Source organism: Condylostylus longicornis, unplaced genomic scaffold (assembly GCF_029603195.1).
Source record: "Condylostylus longicornis isolate FDR11 unplaced genomic scaffold, ASM2960319v2 ptg000106l, whole genome shotgun sequence".
NCBI lineage: Eukaryota > Metazoa > Arthropoda > Insecta > Diptera > Dolichopodidae > Condylostylus > Condylostylus longicornis.
In genome coordinates, this window is record NW_026578074.1 from 170,885 (window position 1) to 197,926 (window position 27,042).

General features: G+C 27.5%; 1 long non-coding RNA gene across 1 annotated transcript in view; it reads left to right on the forward strand.

The window, feature by feature from the left end:
- The window catches only part of LOC129614212 (uncharacterized), a 149,396-nt gene that overhangs the window by 76,522 nt on the left and 45,832 nt on the right, over positions 1 to 27,042 (forward strand). Inside the window, exons 4-5 of the long non-coding RNA XR_008697365.1 lie at positions 5,888 to 5,936; positions 23,169 to 23,476. This is a non-coding gene — a long non-coding RNA (uncharacterized LOC129614212). The remainder of the gene's footprint in view (positions 1 to 5,887; positions 5,937 to 23,168; positions 23,477 to 27,042) is intronic.

Here is a 27,042-nt window from a genome sequence, read left to right on the forward strand (position 1 = left end):
AAGTCTACTCCTACTTTTACTTTATTCAATAATCTGTTTATAAATATAATTTTTATAAGTCAACATGGGGTCAAAAGTGTATAGCAAGTAATATCGAAAACAACTTGGCGAACAGCCAAAACTTAACAATATAATGATAACGGCCAATATACAATATAAATAACAATAGTTAAATTTTTTGAAAAATTTTTAGAAAAAAAATTACAAAAAAAAAAAAAGCAGAGAAACTGTCGGACCTTATTTAGTAAAAAAAAAAAATTTCATATACTGACTCTATTGACAGCAGGCAGCTTCCAGGTGCAACTAGTTTAAAGCCAAAGTTTATAATATTTACGACTCTATAAAATATCCATATATTGTGCATATATGTATATATATAAGAGAAAGAGAAAGGTCACCCACAAACATACATGTTATATACTAGTTTGATTGTGTTTAGACAATGTTAATACTCGTAACATTATGGACTACGGTACCTTCGAATATGATAATTTTTTTTTTTTTTCTGAAAAATTTTAAATAATAAGTAATCGATTAAAATTGACAGCATTATTTACACATAAATACATACATACGTATATTAATACAGTATTAAGTCATTTTATAAAGTAATACATTAGTCTGCGACAGGAGTGGGCAACCTTTAAAAGAAATGATATGAAATAAATCCGAGGACAAAGAAAAACCGTTTTTTTTTTAACAACATTGGAAACCCGTCTTTTTTTATACGATGTTTTAATTACCATTGCAAAAATGACACTGACAGTATTATACTCAGATGTGCCCCTTTAACACAATCTGATATTTTTTCAAAGTGCTACGATTCATTTTTGAAGAGATTGAAGGGAAAAGAATAGAGGGAATCGCGACTATCTCTTTTTTTGATGGAAAAATGTTTGGAAGAGCTAATTAGTAAACGAATAATCCAAATATCAAATTATGCCTTCCATTCCAAAACTCAAGTCTTTCTAGAATTACACGTATCTTTTGATATATGAGTCAAAACATCTTTATTGACATATGATTGACAACATTTCTCTGTTAACTGCATATTTAAGTCGAGAAACAAAAAGAAAGTGTTGATTGAAAAAATTTGTCGTTTCTTCCTTCCCCTGATTTTGAAAATTTCACAAAACCTATTGTTTTGGAGAAAACAAGTTGTTTAAAATTGAAGTTGTGTTTTAATTAAACTTAGGTAACTTCTTGGAATGAAATATAGAATGATGAATTTTTTATTCATCTAAAAAAAATTTATTAAAATTTCAGTTTTCAGTCGTCTTAGCGGAAAAACAGAAATTTATTTCACTAATTTTTGTCCCAGAAAAGGAACTTTATAGAAGAGGGCCAGAAAGGAGCCAAAATTACTCGTTTTGGCATATGTTGCCAATCCATGAATAGCAATGACTGCTACAATACAATTTAAATACCTAAAAAAAAATTATTTAAATTTTAGACAAAACGGTATATGTGCCATTAGAATGCATTTTTTTTTCTCCCCGAAAAAGACAGCAAAACAAAAACAGAAGAACGGAAAGAAGATGAACATTTTTTTTTTTTTGATCATTTATTTTCCGTACATATTTTATCATTGACTTGTCGTTTCCACCTATTGTCTTTGCTATCCTAATAATATAAGAACTACAAAATTTCAAATCTTTATACTGAATGCTATATAGCGATGCAGGTTAGGAAAAAAATTTTTAACGATACTCGGCAACAAGAATTCATTTATTTCGTAGAGTTTAAAGTTTTTTTTTTAAAATTGGAAAATCGCGGTGTCCAGTAACATGGATACGATATACTATATTAAAGAGAAGTAAAAAAAAATTCCCAAAAGAAAAAACTATTAATCATATTCTTAAACTTTATGACTTAATCAACTGCAATAATTCAAAATGACATTTTTACGAGGAAATCGAAAGAAAACGACAAAAACAACAACAACAGAAGAGTTTTTCTTTTCTACTTCATATTTTTTCATGGAAACAGAAAACCAAAAAAAAATAGTCAAAAACATGAATAATGCACAAAAGGACATGAGAAATAAAGACCTAAAAAAAGACGGGGAAATTTTTCAAAAAAAAAATTTAAGCTTAAATTTTCTTCTTCTGTAGTTTTTTTTGTTTTTCTTCATAAAAAAAAACCCTCATTATCATATTAACCAGAATGATTAACAAGATCTATGAACATTAAATTTTGAACCACGCATAACGTTGAAAATGATGACGCCTAAGCATCGTGGTGTTATCCAACATCAGGTCGATTTTTCATAATTTATCTCTTTTCCTATATAATTACTAAATAGGAAATTTTTGCATTTAATGAGTTTGTGGTCAAAATAATTATCAAAAATTTTTGATATCACTAAAAATTTTTTTACCGACCGCATTGCATACAATAAGGGAAATTTTTTTTTTGTTTTTTTTTTTTTGGAAAATTTTTGAAAATATTTAATTAATGAAATTTTACTGAAATTTCAATTATATTTTTGGAAATTATTTTGAAACAAAAAATATTTTGCTAATTAATTTTCAAAATGATTCTGAAAACCTCATAATAATTTAAATATTAAGAAATTCAATAAAATTTTAGTATGAGTTCATGGAGTATTTTTTCTAACGCAGCAAATGGCAGCGCATCAATATTGAAATATACAGTAATTTAAAATTAGATTGAAATAATTTTCATTTTAAATTGAAAAACTTTTTTTTTTATTGGTGTGAAAAGAAAACTTCCTTTTATTCGGAATAAAATACTTTTTATTTTTCGCTAATATATTTCATGCGCTACATACGCACTTTATCAAAGCTGATTTTCTTCTCCAGAAAATTAGAATGACATTTCCGACTGCATTTTATGAAAAATTAAGAGTCCTAGAACTTGATCGTGTATGTAATTTTCGAATGAGAAAACCTATTCCGTATTACGTTTCATTTTGTTTTTGAAGGTAAGGCGGCTTTCAGTCGATCATTTGAGAAAAGCTCAAAAATCCTATTGGAAAAATGGGAAATCTTATTGAAAAAAATTAAAAATCCATTAGAGAAACAGAGAATTCTGATTTGAAAGGGAGAAGAAAAAGTGAGAGGAAAAGTCAATTAGGTTGTTAATTATTGTAATAGTTGACATTGACCGAATCGATCTTGTATAAATTTAAAATTTCAATGTTTTTCGTCAAGAAATATTATTATAAGTCTGAGATTTTCAGAAAAAATAGAGAAAAGTCTCAAAACAAAATAATAAAAATTTTAGTTTTCTTTTACATTTTGTTCTAATATTATCGAAAAAAAAAACCATTAGGTGATCATATCCGAGCCGCAAAGAGTATAAATTCAAAATCAATTTCATTCTTGACAGACGGTTGGATAATTTGCTTATATTCTCGCCTACTATGCACAAATTCCTTATATTCTCGCCCATTTCTTATAACAGGCGAGAAATTCATGTTTCATAAGTAGCCTTCTTTGAATTTTTTTCTGAAGTATCAACGAAATTTTTTTTTTGTATACCCAAAAACTTTAAGCAATTTTTAATTTATTCACAATAAAATAATTTGAATTTTCCGAAAGCTTTTGATTCTAAAGAATCTATGCATTTATTTTTCAATTTAAAATGACAAGAATTGTACAATAAGAAAAAAAAAATGAAAATTCTTTTAATGGTTTACAAACAAGAACCGTAAAATTTTAATAAAATTTTTTACGTATGCCATCGTAAAGTAGAAGTAAGAAATTTTTTGTTGCATCCCGTTAATCGTGTCTAACTAAATTCCGCAAAAATAACTTTTTCTGTCTTATAAATTTTATTTTACCAAAACAACATACATATTATGTATATATATATATATATATATATATTTCTTTTTGGTAAAATCCTTATAAGGACCTTTTTCCTGTATTACAATAATACAAAAAAAAAAACAAAAAAAAATAAATGTAAATAAGAAAAATAAATTAAATGTAATAAATGTATATATGTAAAACATCGTAAAAGTATGCATCGTACGCGCTTCTCTCACTTGTGACTCACAAGAAATATTATAATGTAACCAATTGCATCTCTATCATCTCCTACTTGAAAACATAATTTATTATCAGTATTGGGACAAAACATGACAAAAAATAACAACAACAAAATTAATTTTCTTATTATGTTTTCTTTTTATTTTTTGTTTCTTTTACATGCTGAAATTGGTCGGTTTGAAGTGGCGCTTATAATCACAAATTTTGGTTATAATGCTTGTGGCCATATATTGAATTAAATGATCAATTCTTAGTTTTATTTTTTTTCATTAATTCGCGATATTTTTAGAACTTTAACATTTACGAAATAAAATGCTAATGACCAAAATGAAAAAAAAAAATACCAACAACAACAGCAACGCAACAATACACAAAAATATTGAAATAATGGAAACATTAATAAGAAGTAGAAATATTTGTAGAGCGTATTTCAAAGATTAAGCATTGAACAGAGCTCTAACACATTGCAGTCTTGCATATATAACACACATTGCAGTTTCTCTCTAACACATTGCAGTTTTTCATATATTTGACTACACTGAGCGCTGGTGCTCCGTACGAACGCATAGTGGTCATTTTTATAAATGATTTTCCTCTTGTGCCTCTTCATCCTGTATACAGGCGTTTCTCAACGTTTTTTTTTTTTTTTTCAAAACAAAATAATGTTTCTGTTAACTCAACAACTTTAGTATAAAGTTAATCAGCAATTTATAACATAATCTTATGCAATTCTATTTTGACAATTTAATTTTTTATCTCTTTTACTCTTAAAATGAAAAAAAAAAAAAAATTTAAATATTATAATAATGTGCTTAAAAATTACGAACTAAACTACTTCTTTAATGACCTCAAGTGTCATTTGATTATGTACCATTCATTTACTAGCGCTTGTTGTTGTTGGAAAACAAAAAATAAATGAAATGAGAAAAAAAGAAAATCATTGACTTGTTGTTTTCACACAAGCAAAATTACAACAAAAAAAAATGCAATTGATGTTATTTAGTAACTGTTATACCATCAGTGTTGTTATACTAGTATGACCAAAATACTATTACCATTAAAAAAAAATAGAAAAGAAACAAAAATAATAATGTTTCGTTTTGAATTTCTGAAAGCCATGTGCTAAAAAATTTCACATTATCTACAATAAACCTGAAAAGTTTTCGGAAACTATAAGTTTATACCATAAAAAATATACGAATTTCTTTTTATAAGTTCTAATATTTAACAATTTGTCACTAAAAATATAAAAATTCACGACGATTACGCACGAGAAATAATATGTGACCCATGCTCAGGCGGCAAAAATCAATTTCAAGTTCAAACACAAAATTCAAGTTCAAACACAAAATTTTTAATTTGTCTACTAGTCTGACATAGTTGTTATTCTATGTTAAGATCACATTCCCAAACTGCTTTTAGGTGTTAAAGAGAGTAGATATTTAATGGTAGTGCATAAATTCAGTAAAACTGGATTAAATTAAAATTTAAGAATAAAGACATAAACTTTTAATTTTAACTGTTTATGGATTTAGCTTCTTTATAACAGTATGTAAAAATAAAATATGTCTACAAGAGTATGTGCATAAGTAGTATAATATGAAAATGATGGCTCGTGTTTAATGGGTAAAAATGTTACTCATGTTGTTAGTTGACTAAAATTTTTTTCTATTTTTTTTTTTTGTTCTCTTTCGTTTTTTAGGTATGTACACTAAATATCAATTCTATTTTAATATTATTCTCTTTCTCTTTTTTTCTTAATTTTGTCGCTTCTACACAATATTAATAATGAAAAGTATAAATAGAAAAGAGAAGAAAAAAATGTATATGAAAAAAAGAGTAATAAATTTTTTCTTTTTTTTTTACAGGTGATGCATACATATATCTAAGTTTATTTGAGCACCTGATGCCTGACAGGTAAATTACTACATAAAAGAAAATTTAAGTAACTAAAAAGTTACAACACTAGTTGCACACAATTTATTGAACCTATGATGAAAACAAGATGTTTAGAAAACATAGAAACAACTGATAATAACACATACGACACTGATGTTTTTAAAGACCATTTAACAGACTCTTAACTTTAAAGAAACTCTTCTTCTTCTTCTTCTTCTTCTTTGTCTTCCTATTATGTATAGCTAGGAAATTTCAAAAAAATGTACAAAAGAAAAGGAAAGCAAACAATTTTCACTATTAATTTTTTTAAAAATACTCTTGGACTTGGTCAATCTTGGAACTTACAATGTTTATTTTCAAAAAAAGTTCTCTATAAACTTATTAAAAATACTTAACATTTTAAAGTAAAACTTAATTAACAAACGGCTATCTTAAGTTATTTTTATGAGCTTTAAAATATGTAAGATTATTGCAATTACAAACAAATTTTTACTATATAACCCGTCATATAATTAAGTACAAACATATTTATATGAGTCCAAGTTTATGCTGCATTTTACATTGAAAAAAATAAAAACGTATTATGCTCGTAAATTGTTAATATTCCTAGGATAATAATTACATACTATAATTTTCTTATTTTTCATCATTCTTATGTACGCTTTCTTTTCTTATACTCGATATATATATGTATATATATATACATATATATATCTGGAATATTAAATCATAGTTATGTGAAAAATGTTACACGTATAACAATAACTAACTTTTACAATAAATATTTTCAAAGGAAAAGAGGAAATAAGAGCAATGCTTTTGAACGGATGAAAATGATACAAGCACAAAATCAAAATTACAGGGATATAAAGAAAATTTTTACGTGATCGAATTTTATTATTTCAAAATGCTACTAAACATATACATATAGTACATATACAAAATGATTACACAGTATAAGACAATGTCATATGACTTAAAGTGTTAGATAGAAAAAATATAATAAAAATATTAAAAAATCAAGTAAACAGCTTTCAACAGCACTCCACTATTTTATTTTATCTTCACCTATATATTAACAACTAAATCATTTATTATCTAAATCACAAGTGTGATATAATGATGCTGCGTGTATCATTATATGATAAAATATTTTATTAACAATGTCCATGTCTCTGAACTGTTATGATGCTGAGACAATTATGTTGAAAAATACAATAACAAAAAGTAAAAAAGGAGTAAAACAAAAAAATTTATCGCGTATATAGTGAAATATATGAGGTGCAAAGTGTCAATGTGATTATATTGACAAGTGATTTAAATAATTTTTATTTTTTTTTTTTACCCTATAAATATTTAATATGATAAAAATTAATATATATATATATATATATATATATATGCAATGAATAATTTGATATAATAGCTTTAAAAAATATTTCTCAATTATTAAAGTATTCCTTAGTTTCTAGTAAAAGTTTAAGTATTATTAATTTCAGATTTCTGTTATAATGCAAGATTATTTTATGTTATATGAGATTGTGTTAACATTTATAATCTTCACATATTATAATGAAACAACTATGCTCGGGCGGCAAGAATTTATAAGTCTAATAGAACAATATTTAACATAATATTGAATTTTGAACTAAATGCATTTAATGATAAATATTTTTCCAATACCAATAATGATAGCTCAAAAAAAAAAATCCAAATGGGTTAACTTTATTTCTTAACCCTTACGCTGGCACACATATGTAGCAATAAAGTCCAAACATCCCTAAAAATTAAAAATGGCATTGTACTCGGTTCTCTATTGTACAATTTCGTTGTTACATGATTCGGCACACTGAATTTTAACGCGACTTTTTTTCATTGCAGACAGTTGTTTTTTTTTGTGTAAAGGGATAGATCCTATATGTGATCTAATTCTACTATTCAAAAGCTGAGTCGAAAAGGTTAAAAGAGCAATGACATAATATTGTTATTAAATTAGCTTTAATTTCATGAATGAAATACCCCCGATCGGGCGGCAACAATTTATAATTCTAATAGAACTATTGGACAATTCCACTTATATTGAATTAGATGCATTTAATGACAAATTCAAATGAATTAACCAAATTTCTTAAAAAAAAACACTAATATTGTTATGACACTTATGCATTAGCTTTAATTTCTTGAATGAAATATACTGCCCCCGTCGGGGGCGGCAAGAATTTATAATGTTCAAACATCAATAAGACAATTTGAAAACTTGAATTGGGTAAAATTAAACTTAAAATTGTGGTTTAAATGTAAATGTTAATCAAGATTCCTGGAAAAAAAATTGTAGATTTTATTTTACAATTATTCTAAAAAAAAAAATTTAACCGCTATAAATTATATTATATCCTATGATAAAATTATTCAACTCCGGTCTTATTATTGTACGTTTATTAAAGTAAATACTTTCAAATGAAAAAATTCAACTATTAAATTATGCACCAACCACTATTTTAAATATAGAAACAAGAAAAAGAAAAAAAAAAGCAAAGAAGTTTGTGGTGCATTAAGCGTAAACACCACTTTTTTTTTTACATATTTTACCCTTTAGGCAAATTAACACTTTTGTAAAAATTTTAGCATAAAGGTATGATTATAATGTCAGTAATAAAATTTAATAAGTATTTAAAATATATTTTAAGTTTTTTTTTTTTTTTTATTATTTATTTTTGTTTAGTTGAAAATTATTTTGTTGTAGTTATATAGGTACTTGATAAAATTAGCATAATATTTAAACGAGAAATATAATATTCAAATTTTGACTACATTTTAACAATTATTACAATAATTAAGTCCAATAATTAACTGTAAAATTAAATCATATATGTTTATTGCTTAAAAAAATTATTAAACTAGTCAAATTAGTGTTGTTAATTAACAAAAATATTTTTTTTCTTGTCAATAACAATTAAATACGATGGCAACACTTTTTCATAAAATAATATAGCATTTTGAAAGGACTAAACCTTTCTTAGGGTAAGATCACCAAAATGAAAAAACTTTAAATCTGACATAAGAAAAAAAAAATAAGAACATAAGAAAATTTCCATGTTTCCCAGAAAGTCCAAAAAATTCGGCCGTCAATTTGCAGTAATTTCCGAGACGATTACTTATCTCTTAATGTAGCGCAATAGTTCTGCATTAAATTTCCATTACATATTAGATTTCCCGAAAAATTTAAAGCAGAAATCTTACCAAATATTTAATAATTCTTAACATCCAACCCAGAACAGATTAATTTTAACGTGCTTCTAAGAATAATCGGTCTGATATTTTTGCAATGAAAAGAGATTATAATATAATGAAATACTCTCTAATTATACCAAAAGAGCAGAAGAATAGATTTAACAAGCGGGAGTTTTTGAGCTAATTTTTTTTTATTACTATTTATGTTATTACTATTTAAGCGGACACGTAGCACTAACTACTTTTAAACCAATGCGAAAACTAAATTAATTTAATAATGACACAATATTTTTCTATTAAACTACATTAAACGCATTACCTTCTCTATATAATAATAATTTCATCTCTTTAAATCACTATCAATTTTATAATAAGTACTTTATAGGTGCTATAATTATTATATAAAATTTAATTACTCATATTCAAACACTATATATGTGTGTATAGAAAATTCCATAATAAATGATTTCATAATTGGTATATTTATTTCCTTGTTAAAAAAAAATTTGTTTTTATTACTCTAATAATTATAGACACTTTTTTGTGTGTTAATTTACTTGACCGATAACATTTTCAATGTAGTATCCAAATAATTTAATAGAGTAATTGTTTAAAATCAATTATTATTATAAATCCAGTTAAGAACCCAAATTATATATTGAGTATAAAATTATCACTTTACATTTTTTATATGAAGAGATATTTTGTAGAAGTTGTACTCGTATATCGTATTATAATGTATAGAATGGCCAAATGATTAATACTTTGTTGCGGTATTTTAAATACATTCATATTATATTGATTTCCTTCAGTTTTTATATTAAAAATTTTCCAAATATTGCCAACATAATATTCCAAATTTAAAAATTTTTCCTCATTTTCAAATATTTTGCTCCCAATTCCTCGTCAATCTCTTAATTCAAATTCAATTATTCACACACTAAATATCTTTAAATCAAAATCAATCAGTGTGTATTGAAAAAATAAATTATTTTTCAAATTCTTATAAGCGATTTTATAATAATATCATTTAAGATTCAATAATAATTTCATAAAAATTATTTTAACGAATTATTATAATATCAAAACGTTTAAAGAAACAAACAAACTGTTCATAATTGCCAGTAGACCGATTACTTTAAAATGCATTATTTTCTATAAGAATTACAATTACATGAACTCGAATAGTTTTCATTTTTTAAGCTATTATTACCATTATAACATGAAAATGCTGCTTTTTTTGTATACTCTAATAAAATTAATATATTTATTTTTTCTTTGTTTTGATTCTGTCAACCAAATATATCTTTGTCAAAATTAATTTATCAGTAAAAGAAATTAATTGAAAAAAAAGAATTTGAAAAAAATACGAAAATAAAATTGAAAACAGCTCCCACAATTTACTGTAACTTGAACTACAACTAATCATATTCGGATCAAATCATAATTTTGTTTTCTTATATTAAATTTTAATTAGATTTATGTATATAGAGTAGTGATTTTATTTCTTATACTATAACTATAGATTATATCGCATATATACAGTTATGATTTCAAATATAATGCCCTCCGGTTTAAAAGCATATATATTAATTGAACTGAATACATAAAATTTTAGAGATCAATTTGTTATAATGAGATCAAAAATATCACAGGAATTATATTAGTGATTTTCGGTATTTTATAGGGGCCTTAACACAGTTATGAATACTGCATTTCCTATATAACACGAAAAATTGGTTCGCATGCTACAACTAATGTTGTCTTTACCACTAAGATCATTAAATTGATGTGTTATAGCTTGCTATATTTAAGTTTGCTATTTTTTTTCAGATTTTGTAAAAATTTTAATGACATAGGATTGCTGTATATTTCGATTTATACGAACTCATGTTCGCAAAATATGAAATATATGTAATTTAAGAAAGTACGACATAAACGGCTATATACGGTCCTTGCTAGGCCCATCGTCACTTACGCGTCGAGCGTGTGGTGCAAAACGGCTCAACAAGTGAGTGTGCGGGCCAAGCTGGAAAAGCTTCAGAGGCTGGCCTGTTTAGGAGTGACCGGGACTTGGGTCACTAATGATTGGGTTGCCACCACTGCCTCTCCATATAGTGAAGGAGGCTCGGTTAATGACTTACCGAATTCTCTCTGGCGAAGATGAGATGGGGCGAAAATTGGTCCACAGGACTCACAGGAAGTTTATTGAGGGCGATCCGATTCTGAGAATAGCCATGTCGACTACAACAACATACAATAACAATTTCGACTGCGAATACATGGTTCTGCTTCACCATCGATTTTTCAGGCCGAAATACATGCAATAGAGATCTGTCTGAGAGACAATTTAGAAGGGGGGGGTATAGGAACCGTACCATTTATGTTCTCAGACAGCAGGCAGGCATTGCTGGCGCTTCAGTCGGCCCACTTTACGTCCAGGCTTGTCTAGAGCTGCCTTACTGCGCTTGTGGAATTGGCATTGGTAAACAGAGTGAGACTTATTTGAGTGCCTGGCCACAATGGACATGCAGGCAACGAGGTTGTCAATGGATTGGCGCGGAGGGGGTCTGGTGCTGACTTTGTGCAGCCGCTTGTGACTTCCTCCGCCGTGCGGGCTAGACGGGCCATTGCCCGGTTAAAATTCACCTGCATAGGCTGGGGAAATCGGGCTCTGCCCAATGCAGATTTTGCGGGGGTGGTGATGAAACTGCTTTGCTTTGGACAGGGTTTCTTAAGTGCTTAAATATTTCCGCCTCGCTCGTTTCCCTTAAAAAAATCTGCAATCCACGACATAAACGCAATTTTCGAGAAAATACTCAGCAATTCAATATTTGAGTATCTCTATAAGTAGTTAAACTTTTTTATTGCAAAATAATTTGTGTAGAATAAAATGTGACATGAATTTTTTCTTTATGTAGTATAAATTTATCTTCTCTATAAATAAGCAATCTATTCTAAATTTCACACAATTCAACATACTGCGTCATTGTTTTCTTTAAACAAGAAGTAAAGTTATATAAACGGCTATGAAATGAGACTATAGTCTTAGAGAAAATGAGAAACGTGAGAAGAGAAGCAGGGAAAAATTTTTAAAGTTCTCAAGCCGGTCACGATTTTATTAAGAGATAATTTTGTGAGTAAAGTTTTGATATTATTAGAAAGTTTTCTTCTCTTTTGAGTAGTACTCTTGAAATTCAATTTCTTTACTCTTCTCTAATTTTGTATCACGAACTCTTCGCTCACACCATCTATTTCACACTCCAATAAAACCAACTCTCTTTTTTTTGTTCCATAAATTTTGTGTTTAGTATAACGTTCAAAATTTTCATTACTGTATTTCTTATCAAAAATTTTTATAAAAGTTTTTACTTCATTATATAACAACAGTCAATACTACCGTTGTTCTCATAATTGAATTGAGTGATCTAGGTACGCTGGAAGTTACAATTAATTCAAAGTATTTTAATATTCTATATCTCACTCTTTCTCTATATTCAATTATTACTTCTTTTCCCGCTCTATTCTATTTTACAGACATAATGTATTTCAATTGATAAGTCTTGTACTTTAGTATGTCAGTATCAGTTTATTTGATGTTAAATTGATTAATTAATTGGTATTGATAGTTTTATAATTGAATTATAATGTCTTAAGTCAAAATGTTTTAGTTAAAAATTAAGTACATACATACATACTTTTTATTTCTAGTTTTTCATTAAAGTGAATAAATTTATAATTTTGAGATCAAAATCATGTATAAGAGAAAAAAAAAAACAAATTTTAATATTTCACAAACGCAGAAAAAAAAATTTATGAAATATGCCTACACTATAGCATTTTCAATGCAACTTTTTTTTTGTGTAGTTTCAAAGGAAGGAAATAAATATTAGTATTAATAACCTACTATATATGTACATATAATTATACATAATTAAACATATACATCTGAAAATGACATAATATTCAATAAAAAATATATTTATATCTACATAGGTTCGAGTATTTAATCTTATTAATGCAAATCATGCACGACACATTCAATAGAGGAAACACTCAAACAGTAATATAGCCAAGTTTAAAAGAACAAAAAAAAAAATTATATGATTGGCACGTGTGCCGTTTTCAAAATTCATTTAATATTCAATTAATGATATCTCAAGTCATAATTTAGTTTTAACTTTTTAAAAAAATAATGACTGTATTGAAAATTTTAAAATTTTCTTGTGCCTTGTATGCTTTTTGGAAAATGATTAAAATTAAAAACATATTGGAAAATAATTATTGTCAATTATCGCGTATATTTTATAGAATATAAACAAAATAAATTATAATAATTAAAAATTAAATTGAGAATTCAAAAATTATCTTATATTTTCAATCTGTAATACATTTTGAAAAATAATTCTTTTATATGATTAGAAGAGGCGAATCATCAGCTTACATTCGCATATTTTAAAGAAGTATTGCAGTTTATGAAACCAGTGTTTCTCAACAAGCCCACAGTGAATTTTAGGCAGGGCCATTACAAGAAAAAGTAAAATTGAAAGGACACAGAAAATTTTTAGAGGGCCACAACAATTTTCAATAACATAACAGTACTTTGAATATTAAAAAAATTAAAAAAAAAAAGCAAACCAAAAAACAAGCATTTCAATTTGAACACAATTTGTATTTATAAATACAGATAGATTATGGAACGCCATTATTCACATATCGTCGAATTTTATTTTTTTAAATAATAACCCTATAGGTATCTAATAACCTCACGATATGAAACAAAATTGTAACTAATAGTTTTAGAGAGAAAATGTGGGCACGTTTGATCTGAACTGGCCGTACGTTATTTGCGTATTTATTTTTAAATAGATATCACATCTTATACAGTGTTTAAAATTGCGTTAGAGCAGGAATGGGGTCAAATAGTTATGAAACAACTGCATGTCACGAACTCATATCATTGCAACAATATTAATCTTTATTATGGAGCCAGAATTAATAAGACTTCCTAATGAGATTCTTAAAAATATTTTTATACTGCACATTTTTTATTTCCTGAATTCTTTCCAACCCCATATTCCTTCCAACCCCATATTCCAGAATGGGGTTGGGAGGAATGGATTTTTTTTTATTTTGAAAACATGAGTGTCAAAGTAATTTTTCCTTTCATGAATACTATAATATATTCATATGCTGCATGAAAAAAAAATTTTTGTGTAATATATTTTAAGATCCAATCTTAATTGATACTTGGAACAAGTAAAAATAATTAACCATTAAACAATTAATAGAATTTTCATACAATACAGTAGCTTTCATTACGCACAAATTTGAAAGAATTATCCAAATTATTAAATACACTTGGTTCACATAAAAAAAACACATAAAAAAATTAAATAAATTTCAGATGTAATAACACTTACAAGTAACACACATAACATATAAGTATTCCAATCAAATTTAATTTTCAAATAAATTAAAACTAAATTGTTATTATACATTTTATCTTCATTCTTAATGTTCCCTAATATTTTCCTCTAGTAAATAGAAAAATACTATATGGGCACCTATATACATACACGTACATCTATAAATTTATTTATAAATTATGAAATTTTCTCACATTTATCACCCCTTTTAAACGATCATCATCGGTTATAGTTTTCAAAAATTATTATTATAAAAAAAAAAAAAAACTTTAGGCTCATCTAATAATCAAGTAAAAATTATCTTTTAACATTCATAAAGAATATTACCATCATCATCATTATAATTATCCTAAACACCTTTTTAGTTTATAGCCATGAATACGGCTATAGCCATGAATATATATGTACATCATATTATGTTAAGGATATGCATATATATAAATATAAAAATCACATTTTCATGTCAAACGTTCATTAGAGGAATTATTATTAGAATAACAAAAAATTACACAAGGAAAATCACAAATGAAAGCAAGATAGGTAAGTATGTAAGGAAAAACTTTAACTAGCATCCAAAGTCACTATGAAAATATCTTAAACCTTTCGCTATTTTTTGTTTTTTTTTTTCTGTATTTTCATTTTCTTTTTTGAGACAAGATATAAGAAGTAACAAAATAGTTAACTAACCAACTAGTTAACTAAACTAACTATAACAAGTCAACTATATAAAGATTATATCACTAAAGTGGCTTCTTGTTCATAAATTTAGATTTTAGCTTTATACTACAATTAAGATAAATTATTGTAAATAAAAGAGAAGCGGCATTAAACTAGCATAGGCAACACTTAAGCATAATATAATTTTTGATTTTCTCTCTATATTATAATTGCTGTTATACAGGATGTCTCTTAACAAAGTTTAACCTAGAAAATTAACGTTTTTTAAAAATGAAAAGTTAAAATTTCAAATTTTTCGAACTTTAAAGTCATGTGATTCCGAAATCTGAACAAATTATAACTAATGAATAGATATTCATGAAACGGCACTTATTCAAAAATTTCAAAATCATATTTAATAATCACCTGTCTTACACACACACACGGAGTTTTATTTAAAATTTCAAAAAGTAAAAAAATCAATCGAAATTGACTTTTGAGCGCTTGTAACTCCGAACCTGTTCAGCTGTGAACATCGTCTCCATACAAAAATTTTATCTACTCATGAGGGCTTATGCAATGGCATATACTAGCACGCTTTGTTTCGAGACACCCTGTATAGATAGTATAGGTATAGGTAATATAAGTTTTTACATTGCAACATGTTCGAAGTACATGCATACCACCACTGGAGAATAATATCAAGATTTTTAGTAATAATTTTATTTTTTTTTTCTGTGTTTTTCAATTCTCATTTTTATTTTTTCTCATTTTTCTCTTATTCACTTTCAAAATTACAAAAAAAAAAAAAAAACAAGTCCCTTTTTATTATTATTTTGTCGCGTTTTTAAAGCAACAACACTCATATTAATGTTAATGGTATAAGATTAACGTATAAATGAACGTAGAATTAAAATGTACAATCACTTTAATTAGAAAATGTTTGTAGAGAGTATAAGATATTTGGTTGTTGTTCTTGTAAATTTGTTATAAGGTAAAATGTTTTAGCTAGGGAGCACACTATTTGCCGCAAAATATAATTTTTATAGTAATATCAAAAAAATACGTTCATTTTACAAATTATTAAGAAAACAAAAAGAAAAGAAATCGAAAAAACAGAAAATAGATGATAGTTTAGTGTTAAGATTTTACCTTTAAAATAGTGCATAGTGCATATAGGAATATTCTAAAAAATCGCAGTTACAATTGGAATTTTGTACAATGAAAAAATGAAATTATTTACAGAAACGCAGTAATGAAATAAAATTCTGCTGTTCAGTATCTTTAAGACCACTTGGTTTACCAATTTTTTCTCAGTGTACCCGTATTTAAAAAGGCTCTTCCAGTTGCATTATCCAATATGAAGTAATTTTGTTCGATACAACGTTAAAAATCTGTCTCAATATTGATATAATGGGAAATATTGGGTTAAAAATACCATGAATACGTTATTCACTTGACACTTCTAAAGAAAAACGAATCGATGAGCAAGAAAATAAAATATCATGTGTGTTTTCTTTTTTGCCATTGTTGCAAAAATAACGTCCACTTGTCTGTGTTTTTTTTTTTTTTATAAATTTTTCATAATTACTTGATACCGCCACCGCTTAATAAAAATTCGAAAAATAAACAAAAAGAACGAAAAAAAATCTTAACGGAATGTTTTTTATCGTATATATAGTATCTTACGAAAACAGCCTAACAGATACTAGGCGTTTTTTAATATTATTTGAAGTTTAAAAAATTTTTTTATATTTTGATTGCAATTATTATAAAATTATTTGAGTTATGTAATTATTCTATGTGTAGTTTTTGTTTTATTGAATATCCTCCACTTCTGTCTATACTATGTTGTATAACCAGTCATGGAGATTATGGTCCAAGACATCATTAATTGAAATTTTTCGATTTTTATCGATTTTTGTAAACTTTATTAAAAATTATTTTCCGTCGAGGCAATGATAGCCTTCTTTCCGGCGCCGTAGTCCGTGTGGTATACGGATGGCTCTAAAAGTAATCGTGGCACGGGTACTGCTAACTATGGTGCCCCTGTGCGGGGCTGTCGCGATTCAAAGACGTCTTTGGTCTCGACGGTGCTTGGACATTCCTAAAATTGTGGGACGGAGCCGCTCCTCGCTGAGGGTTATATCGTGCTTTGTCACTGGACATGGGCCCTTTAACTCATATTTACACAAAATTGGCAGATCAAATACACAGCGATGCAGATTCTGGTACCAGGACACGGAAGACTCCACTCATGTCCTATTTCAGTGTGATGACTTGGCCTGCTCTAGATACATATTTCTCGGGGTCTTGAACTTGGATTCTCATGAATCGTTGTGCAAAACGGACTTGTTAAAATTTATTGGGATTCTGAATCTTGAGTTCTAATGGTCGAGGTGCTGATTGAATTCGATTCCCCATACATAACATAACATGAGGGTACTATGTGATCCCTCTAAATTTCAGATGTCGAATATTTGACAAAAATAAAATAGTATTCCACCACGTTAAAGGAAACATGAATAAATTTATTTAGTGAAATAATATGGTCTTTATTTACCGATTTTTCGATACATCTGTTCATTCCTCGATCTTCGGATAAGTTCGGTTACAACGATTTTCAAATAAATTCTCAGATAAACCGAACGTTAGCGGATTAGAGAAAATAGAGAATGAATCGCATTCTGATAGAAGAACCAAATTTTTATTTATTTATAAATTGTATATTTAAGATTACTAATTAAAATTCTCGTGTAGCTAAACTTCTCTGTTCAGCTTCTCTGTTTAGCTAAACTATTAAGAACGAATTTTTAGAATCTAGAAAATCTAGAAAATATAAAGTATTGTTGGTTATATTTGAAATTTTTGAATTTATGTGTTTGTTTTACGACGATTTTTATTACACTATGTTTTCGAATTTCCGTTGCACCATTGTTACCATTATAACAATAATATTGTCGCACACTATAAAAATTAATGGTGCTAGTTGAAAAAAATTACTTTACCTATACACAAAACAAACAATATGTGTGCATATAATTCAACTTTAAATTGGTGTCATCTATAAATTTTTTTGTTATACAATGTTTTGTATAACATTTCTTTTAATAATAATTTTAAAATGTTTTCAATAAAAATTGTAACTAGCTATGTAAGTAATTTAATTTTTAAAATTTAGTACATTTTTGTTTTACACGGTATTCAATTAAAAAATCTATTCAATTGACTCTTAAACTTATACAATCATATTTTTATTAATTTTCTATTGTTTTAAGTACACATACATATAAATAACATAAACAAAACAAAAAATGCATTCTATTATACTCGATTATAAATTTATAACAATTTTCTCTTTTATTTTTATATACTTACATTAACCAATTCTAAAGGTGCTAAAATACCCGCAATATTGCTTAAATCTTAAATATAATATAACAAATAATGGTCATTGTTAAGGTATTCATACATACAGGAAAATAATTTTGCCGCAGAAAATCATTTTATATTTGCATATTCAAATTTTCAATACCCACATATATGATTATGATATACACATAATGTGTGTCAGCATGTGTATAAATTTTCGCTCTCTTTTGATGTAAATTTTGTATTTCGTTCTTTTCTTTATTTTTTTTTTTTGTTTTTACCTTTTTTGGGATTTATTAATAATCAATTTCGATTAAAAGTATTTATACATGTATTGTATATGTATAAGTAATAACCAGAGGTGTTATTCATACAATTTGACCAAAAAAAAACGGCCAACTGTGTGAAAATTTCAACCAAAATTTTGTTTGCAAATTTAAAATAAGATGAAAGAACTGTAACTTAACAGCTTTCAAAACCAACATTTTTTTTTTCGAAAAACGAGGAATAAGATGAGAATTGATTGCACTCCATTGACTGGAATTGATATTATTAATTGCTATACTCGCTGGCTATTATATTTTATAATAGCTATACCTAATGGATAAAGCGGAAAATGTATAGTCCATCGGCTTTATTTTTGAAAAGAATTTTGTTTAAAAGACGGGCTTAGTAATAACGTAGTCATTATATGGGAAGTATGAAACGCTCAAGGGGTTCGCTAAGAACAACTCAAATAATATTGCCAAGAACATATTTTATCAACATAATTTTTGCCGACCAATATAAAAGTTCAATTAACAACTCTGCAATTAAATATTAAGTAGGTAATAAATGAGTTTGTATATATACATTTTGCAAAAAAACAAAAAATTCAATTGAAACACACATTCATTTTACATTTTCTTTTTCATCTTGAATATTAGATTGAAATTTTTAAATAACCAGTAGCTAATTTGAATGACCAGAAGCAAAAACAAACCAAAATAAATGATTTTTTTTTTTTTTGCTTTTTTTCATTTTAGATTCAATCCCGAATAAATGATTTCACGGTACTTGGAAAAGAAAAAAACTTTTCTGTTTTTTTGCTTTTCCTTGCTTGTTCACACAAAAAAAAAATCTCTTTAAAATTCTTTCAGATGTATATAAGATGCCTAAAATGAGATAATTTGAATTTTATGAACAAATTATTGAGATTGTTTTCAATTTCCCAGCATTAACGTTTACTTTAGCAGCATGTTCAATTTTCATAACCACGCGCTTTTCATTATTATAATAAAGTGCACATACACAATAGAGATTTCTCTTGGAAAATCGAATCGGATGGTTTTTTCTTTGTTTTTAGATTTTAAAAGATTTTTATGTTCATTTTTTGTGCGATTAGAATAAATTGTAATTTAAAAATGTAACGTAATTCGTGGCTTTTCAACATTTTGATTTTGAGCTCTTATTAAAAATATGCAAAAAAACAAAACCCAAAATTACATTGTGGGAAGGTAAACAGGTGATATTAAAGAAATTATTTCACTTACTAGTTCTTATACTATACATATAAAAATTTTTCTGTTTACATATTAAACAGAAGGACTGAAAGGCATACAGTAATTATTGAAGAATTTCAATTATTTAACACTTTCGGGTTAGTTTGTGCGGCAAATTCAATAATTTAATAATGGGTAAAAAAAAAAAATCACGATTAAAAATATTTTATGATTCTTTTTTTAGTTAAATGCAAAATAATCTCAAAAATATGTTTAAATTCGTAAAGGTTTTGAATAATTTCTAAGAATGGAATTCAAAATATTTAAAAATTTAATCAATATTTTTATTTTTAATTGACATTTTAAGAAAATAATTTATTGTAAAATGCAAATATGCTTAAGAATTTATTAAATAAAATAATTTTTTTATACTAGTATTGCGAGTTGAAGTATTCCGAAATCAAAAAACAATATTTATGAAAAAAGTAGTAGTAGTAGTAGTTAGAGAGGGGGGCTCTACTCGTACACACGCGAAGCCCATGCACTGGGCCAACAGAAAAGGTCTATCGGCCACCCCCGAAAACCAACACGCAACAACCTCCATGCAATCCGACCCACCAAACCCCCTATCCAAACCAGCCAACCTCCCTGGCGAAGTCTAAAAGCCGCGCAAGAGACACCCCGAAAAAGTTCCCCAGGCCATCGTAAAAATAAGCAACCAAGATACGTCTTCTCTTCCATATCAAAAACGGACAGGCACAGAGGACATGCTCTACATCCTCCACCTCCGCCACATGCCGACATTCGCGACATACATCCGTCGTAGCGACCCAAACCTCCTGCCCATTTTCCCCAGAAGACGATACCCCGTCAGAGCCCCCAACCAGTGTGCTGAGATCAGCCCTACCATACTTCAACAGTATCCTCGTTCTCCTTTTGTCCCTGATAGGCCATATTGTTTTGGTCACCCTACACGTGTGAGCCTTTGCCCACAAGACCCCGTTCCTCCTCCTGCACTCACCATCTATGACGTCAAGATACGCTCCTAGCTCGGAGGCGATCTGCCATCTCATTACCCCGTATCCCGCTGTGACCGGAAACCCGGCACACAGTCATCCTGCACATATTGCAAAGTGATATGGAAAAAGGAAGAGAAAAATAAATTTTAATGAGGCTTCGAGGACATTATGACTTGTAGGGGTCATTGTGCTTGATGAATTTTAAATAAAGCTCCATCGTGATGTTAGTTCTATGCAATCACCTGCTAAAGGTCACGTAACAATAACAAAGCATTGTAGAGGCTTACAGAGGATTTTTTTACAATTTTTTAATATTTTTTTCATTACAATACCAAGCATTATTTTAGAAATATTCAATTAAATTTTTATTATAGCAAAAAAAAAAGGCTCACGATTTACGATATGTAATTAAGAAGATTTTTTCAAATTTACATTATGTTATTTTATTAGAATACATATGTATATTTTGTAAATATCTAAGTATAGATTATATAATTAATATAGATCTAATCTACAGATGTCCACATACTTTCGATTTCACATGCTATATGCATATACTGAGATACGATAAACTAATCCACGTAAATTACATATAAGTGTATGTATATGTTAATAAAACTTGATGAATTTTTAATATTCTAGTCTGATTCTAACACCATCGAATCACTTACTATTTATTATATTATGCATTTTAAATTCAACTATGTACACAAAACCAATTCACAGAGGTATAAAGAATTTCAAGAAAAAAAAATCTATAAATGTTTCGGTTTTTTGCTTTTTCTCACTTTTTTTTTAAATACAATTGGCATTGATATAGCATTCCAATTTACAAAACATGAATATTTATATCAGCACTTTATTAATGGTATCCCGTGTATTTATGCCAACATAATTGACATTCCACCGGATAGGTAAAGAAGATGTAAAAACACACAACACAAGAGCCAACAAAAAAATAATAAAAACGCTAAACTAATCTTCTAATTCATGAATTTCAAATGAATTTTTCCTATATGTGTTACAAATCTATAATCTTTTATTCCAATTATGTAAAGACCGTATTACTTAAGACAAAAAAAACAATTTTGATTAGGACAATTAATAAAATGCCTTAACACCTCTAAAATGTGACAAAATAAATAAAAAACCAAGAGAAAAAACACAAAACATAAAAATTAAAAAAATAATTTAATAATTTATTACACCTGTATCCAATTAAATTATTCGATTAATGAATATTTTGCTATTTTTTTTTTTACCGACCGTATTATGTATACAATAGGTAGGTTATGTGATGGCAACAAATTTTGCATATCGAGCTTTCGGTGGTCTGTCGCTCTGTGTGTGCACGCGTGTATCTCAAGTTCGGCTGAACCGATTTTGATGAAATTTTATATGTAAGTTTGTTTCCACCATGGCACGAATTGATCAACCGAACGGATTGATTAAAATAATGAACATATAAATTTTTTAGAAAGATCAGGGCTCGAAAACTGATTTGCGGGGCGATTTTACATTTTTCACCATATCTACGGAACGAATTGATGGAATTTCTTGAAATTTGATATTTGAGTTCTGGTTGTTACCGAACATAACTGGCGAGCATTTCAGGGAATTCGGGTAGCACAAAGCAAAACTCTACTAAGAGTCAAATTTACATTTTTCTCGGTATGTTAACTATAAGCTTACTAATGCCCGAAAAATTGGAAAGAAGTATTTAACAGACATTTTTATAATATTCCGTAACACTTTCACTTAACTAGACAATAGACAATGCGGTCGGTTATGTGCTGACCACATCAGATTTTTTTTTTGCAATCTAATCGATCTAAAACTTTGCTTGTAGGGAAGGGAGAAGTGCAACAAATTCTATAATTTATCATCAATTTAATAACTTGTAATTAAAATTTTTTTTTATATATAAATACGAGATTTTTTTTTGGTTTTACTGCACTTGTCGCCTAAGCTTGTTTTGTTGATTTTTTAAACAAATTCACACTTTGATAAACAAGATTTATTTTTTTTAATTTAATTTTTTTCTTTATTCTTTGCTTGCAGTCATTACCACTAACTACAATCGGCAAAAAAAAAAGCATATTTAACTCAAAAACATAGATTAGTAGTTTTTCTTTTCACCTAAGCGAGATTACATATACCAGGAGCAATTATACCAGACAGTCAAACAGCAGCATAGAACCGAATATACTATCAACAATCACAGATAATATGTGGTGTCACCTTCCGGCATAAAATAATAATTAAGTGACAAAAAAAAAAAAACGAATACAATAATGAAGAAATGACAAATGTATAGAAACATTGTATTGAAACAACTGATGGCATGGAAGCAAAATAATAAAAGCAAAGTAAGTTAAAAAAAAATTCTAATTTTTTATATTTTAAATAAAAATATTAAAAATTACAAATAAATTGAATATTTCTGAATATTTTTTTTTTTATAATTAAAAACAGAAAAAAAGGAGGTTAAGGTGAAAAAGAAGATTTTTTCATACACATAATTTTATTAAATTAATTTCAAAATATAAACTAGATCTATAATTGAAAATATTTTAATGCTAAACCAATTATAAATTTATGGAATATTCAGAATATTACGGGTTCGTACTATTGAGAATTTCTTTATTGGGCACTGCCCTTGTAAGATGCATAAGCTGGAAAAGTTGGACGCGTCCTTGTGCAGATTCTGTGGTGGTTCACCTAACTTGTGACTGCCCCATTCTGACTGTCCGGCGTCGCAATTGTCTTGGACAAGGTTTTGTCTTGGAGCGTTTGGGAATAGATGAGAAGGCTGGGAGAATACAATAAGTCGCGAATGGTCGCAGTGGTCCAGGGTATCTGTCCTCTTGCCCCATTCGATTCCCTTAGAATTTAACAATCTATCAATAAAGTTCTTACGATAACACTTCTAGTGATCGATGGGAATTTGATTAGCGTTTTAAATTTTTGCATAAAACAATAAACTTTTAACAAACCCTACATCATTCTTTCTTTTTTTTGTTATCCTAAAAACATTTTAATTTACTTAAAATTATAAAAGTGAACGAGTAATTCTTATACGTTGTATTTACAAAGAGAGATCCATTAGAAACACGTACATAATAATATATTGATGACATTTAGAATTAAACACTTCTGTTTGAAAATTGTTTAATGTATTTTGTGAATCTCTATGGAATACGAGTATTATTTGCTTATAATATAAAATATTAATGGAATTCAATGAGCATATTCCAAAATTATGAAGAAAATTTAATAATAAAAAAATTATTGTGAAATATATGTATATTGCAATCTTAATAGCACTAGAGGTACGAAAACTCGAAAAAGCAGAGATTACTAAATTTTGTATTCCGAATACTTTAATTGACCTTAAATTTATTCGGAATCACTCTTAATTTTTTAAAAAATTTATTGCTCCCATGTAATCTTCTGCCTAACAACATTTTACTATCTATCCCTGTTTAACTAAGACTTATGTTGTAATTAGAACACATGGAAAACTACAGAACTGATTAGGATCAACAATGCCTGGACACTGCTGTATAGACGGAATGAAATAGCTGATGAACTCGCCAGGGGCCGGAGCCATACTTCGGGGTGCAAAGGACAACGGTGCTGTGTGCTCTGAATGACTGGGAGAAGCAGGCTAGAGTTGAAAATTGGAACAGCTACCCGGGCCTTTCGCATTCTAAGAAATTTCTGTCTCCTTGTGGGACTGGGAGGACGAAAGCTCGCCATGCTTGATCGTCAAGATTTGAGACTATTGGTTGATGTCCTCATTGGACACTGCCTCTCAATGATTTATCTGAAAAGAATGGGAGGACGGGGTCTGCCGTTTGTGCCTGAAAGAAAACGTGACGAAAGGCGTTGCCTCGCAGTCACATACTGAAGTGCTTCGGGAGGGCTTTGTGGCTCCATGGAAGATCTCGCGGCTTGATGTGGCTGCTGTACTGTAGTTTGTCAGGGGACTGGATATAGGTTGAAAAAACTTTATTGCAGTTTTTAATAAAATTCAATTAAATTTTAATTCTATATTAATATAAATTTTAGTTAGTATATTAAAAATACTAAGATTTAGAAAAAAAAAATAAAACTTTAAACTTTTCCATATATGGCAATCATTTAAGACTATTAAAAGTGCACACACACCCATTTATTTTTGTTTATGATGTTATCGTTGTTGTTTTATTTTGCAACTTGCAAATTTCATATAGGAAAGAAATGCAATCAATTCGATTTTCTTTTGTTTATTCATTTTGTTTTTTTTTTTTATTATTTATGTTACTAATTTGCATACGCTGAATCATACGAGAATTAAAAAATTTAATTTTTATTTTTTTACTAGATCTTACGCGGCGGCTTTTTTTTTCTTCTAACAGAGTGCAAACAAAATCTTATGCTCTCGGTGTATTTTTTAAGTGGAAATATCGATCACATTATTTTAATATTTGTTTGTTGTGTAGAGATAGATTTCAAGTAATTTGTACACCTGTATTCGACTTTTTATATCAAATTTTTGAAATATGCCAATTTTGACTTTGAAATATGCAAAATATTGAAATTGTAATCAATTTTATTTCTTTGAATTTAGAAGAAAATCATTAAAATCCAGAGAAAACTAAAATAAGAAGACTCGAATCAAAGTCAAATTTTAAAAAGCAATAAATTTTTCAGAAATCCGTAAAATTTTAAAGATCGAAAATTTACCCAATTTTGATATGAAAATCGAAAAAAATTTTATTGAGTTTCATTATTTGCCATTAATTTTTTGTATGATAGCTACGAAATTTAAGAAATAAATTTGCAAAATAAATTATTTTGCTCTGATATACTCTAAAAATTCTTATTTGTCGTAAATTCATACATTTTTCTGTCCATACATTATTTGTTTTACTTGCCTTTTCGTTTTATTTGCCAATTTTAAAAACGCAATCCAGATATAAATCTAAAATCAGGGTTAAGATTTACATGTACACAAAAAAAAAATAAAATTGCATATATATAGGCGTATACCTTATTTTTATTTTGTTTGATAAAAATGAAGAAGTACAACACCCACAATATAATAATATAAATCAATGACGTCATTTAAAATCAAATCATCCCAAGTTTTCAACCGAAAACCAAACGGCATTTTTTATCTCGTTTTCGAATTACGAATTTCAAAGCTTCGTTTTCGAATTAAGAATCGAAATTTTAAAATTGAAAAATCCAAATAAATAAAATCAAAATTTCAGATCTTTCGTCTACGTGTATACCTTCTCCTTTCCCAAATCCATTTCATCTTCATATTGTAAAAGAGCTAAAAATTGTGACTTCCATTATTGAGTCATAAATTGTAGCTGTGCTGTAGAGTTTGAAATCGTACTTTTACTTGTACATTTATGTGCCCATTTCATTTTCATTTGAGTCACAAATTCTAGCTTTCCTATAGAATCGCCTATATGATCTATCTCCTGAACAGGGAAATATAACCGAATATAAGTGTCCAAATAATTTACAAAATGTTTTTTCATTTATTCAAAATTCTTTGAAATTTTCTACTCAATTATACACACATATGAATGTGTAATATGTAAGTATAGGTACATAATACTTATACGCATTCTTATTGCATAACACTATCATGTAGGTATCTTTAATATTATGCTAATATCTCTTTGTCTTAGCATAAAAAACAAAAAAAAAAAAAAAATTTACTGCTCTAATTTTTTTTTTTTCTGTAATATTTTCATGTAATTTTATTCTATTTATTATAAGAGATGAAAGAAAAGCGATTTAATGTCAAAATTAAAAAAAAAAAAGAAAAAGACGAAAATAAAAAAAAAAATTGATAAATGATCTCGATAATTTGATAATTTTTGCATCAACTTTATTAAAATAATGTGCGTATAATGTACAACATACGTTT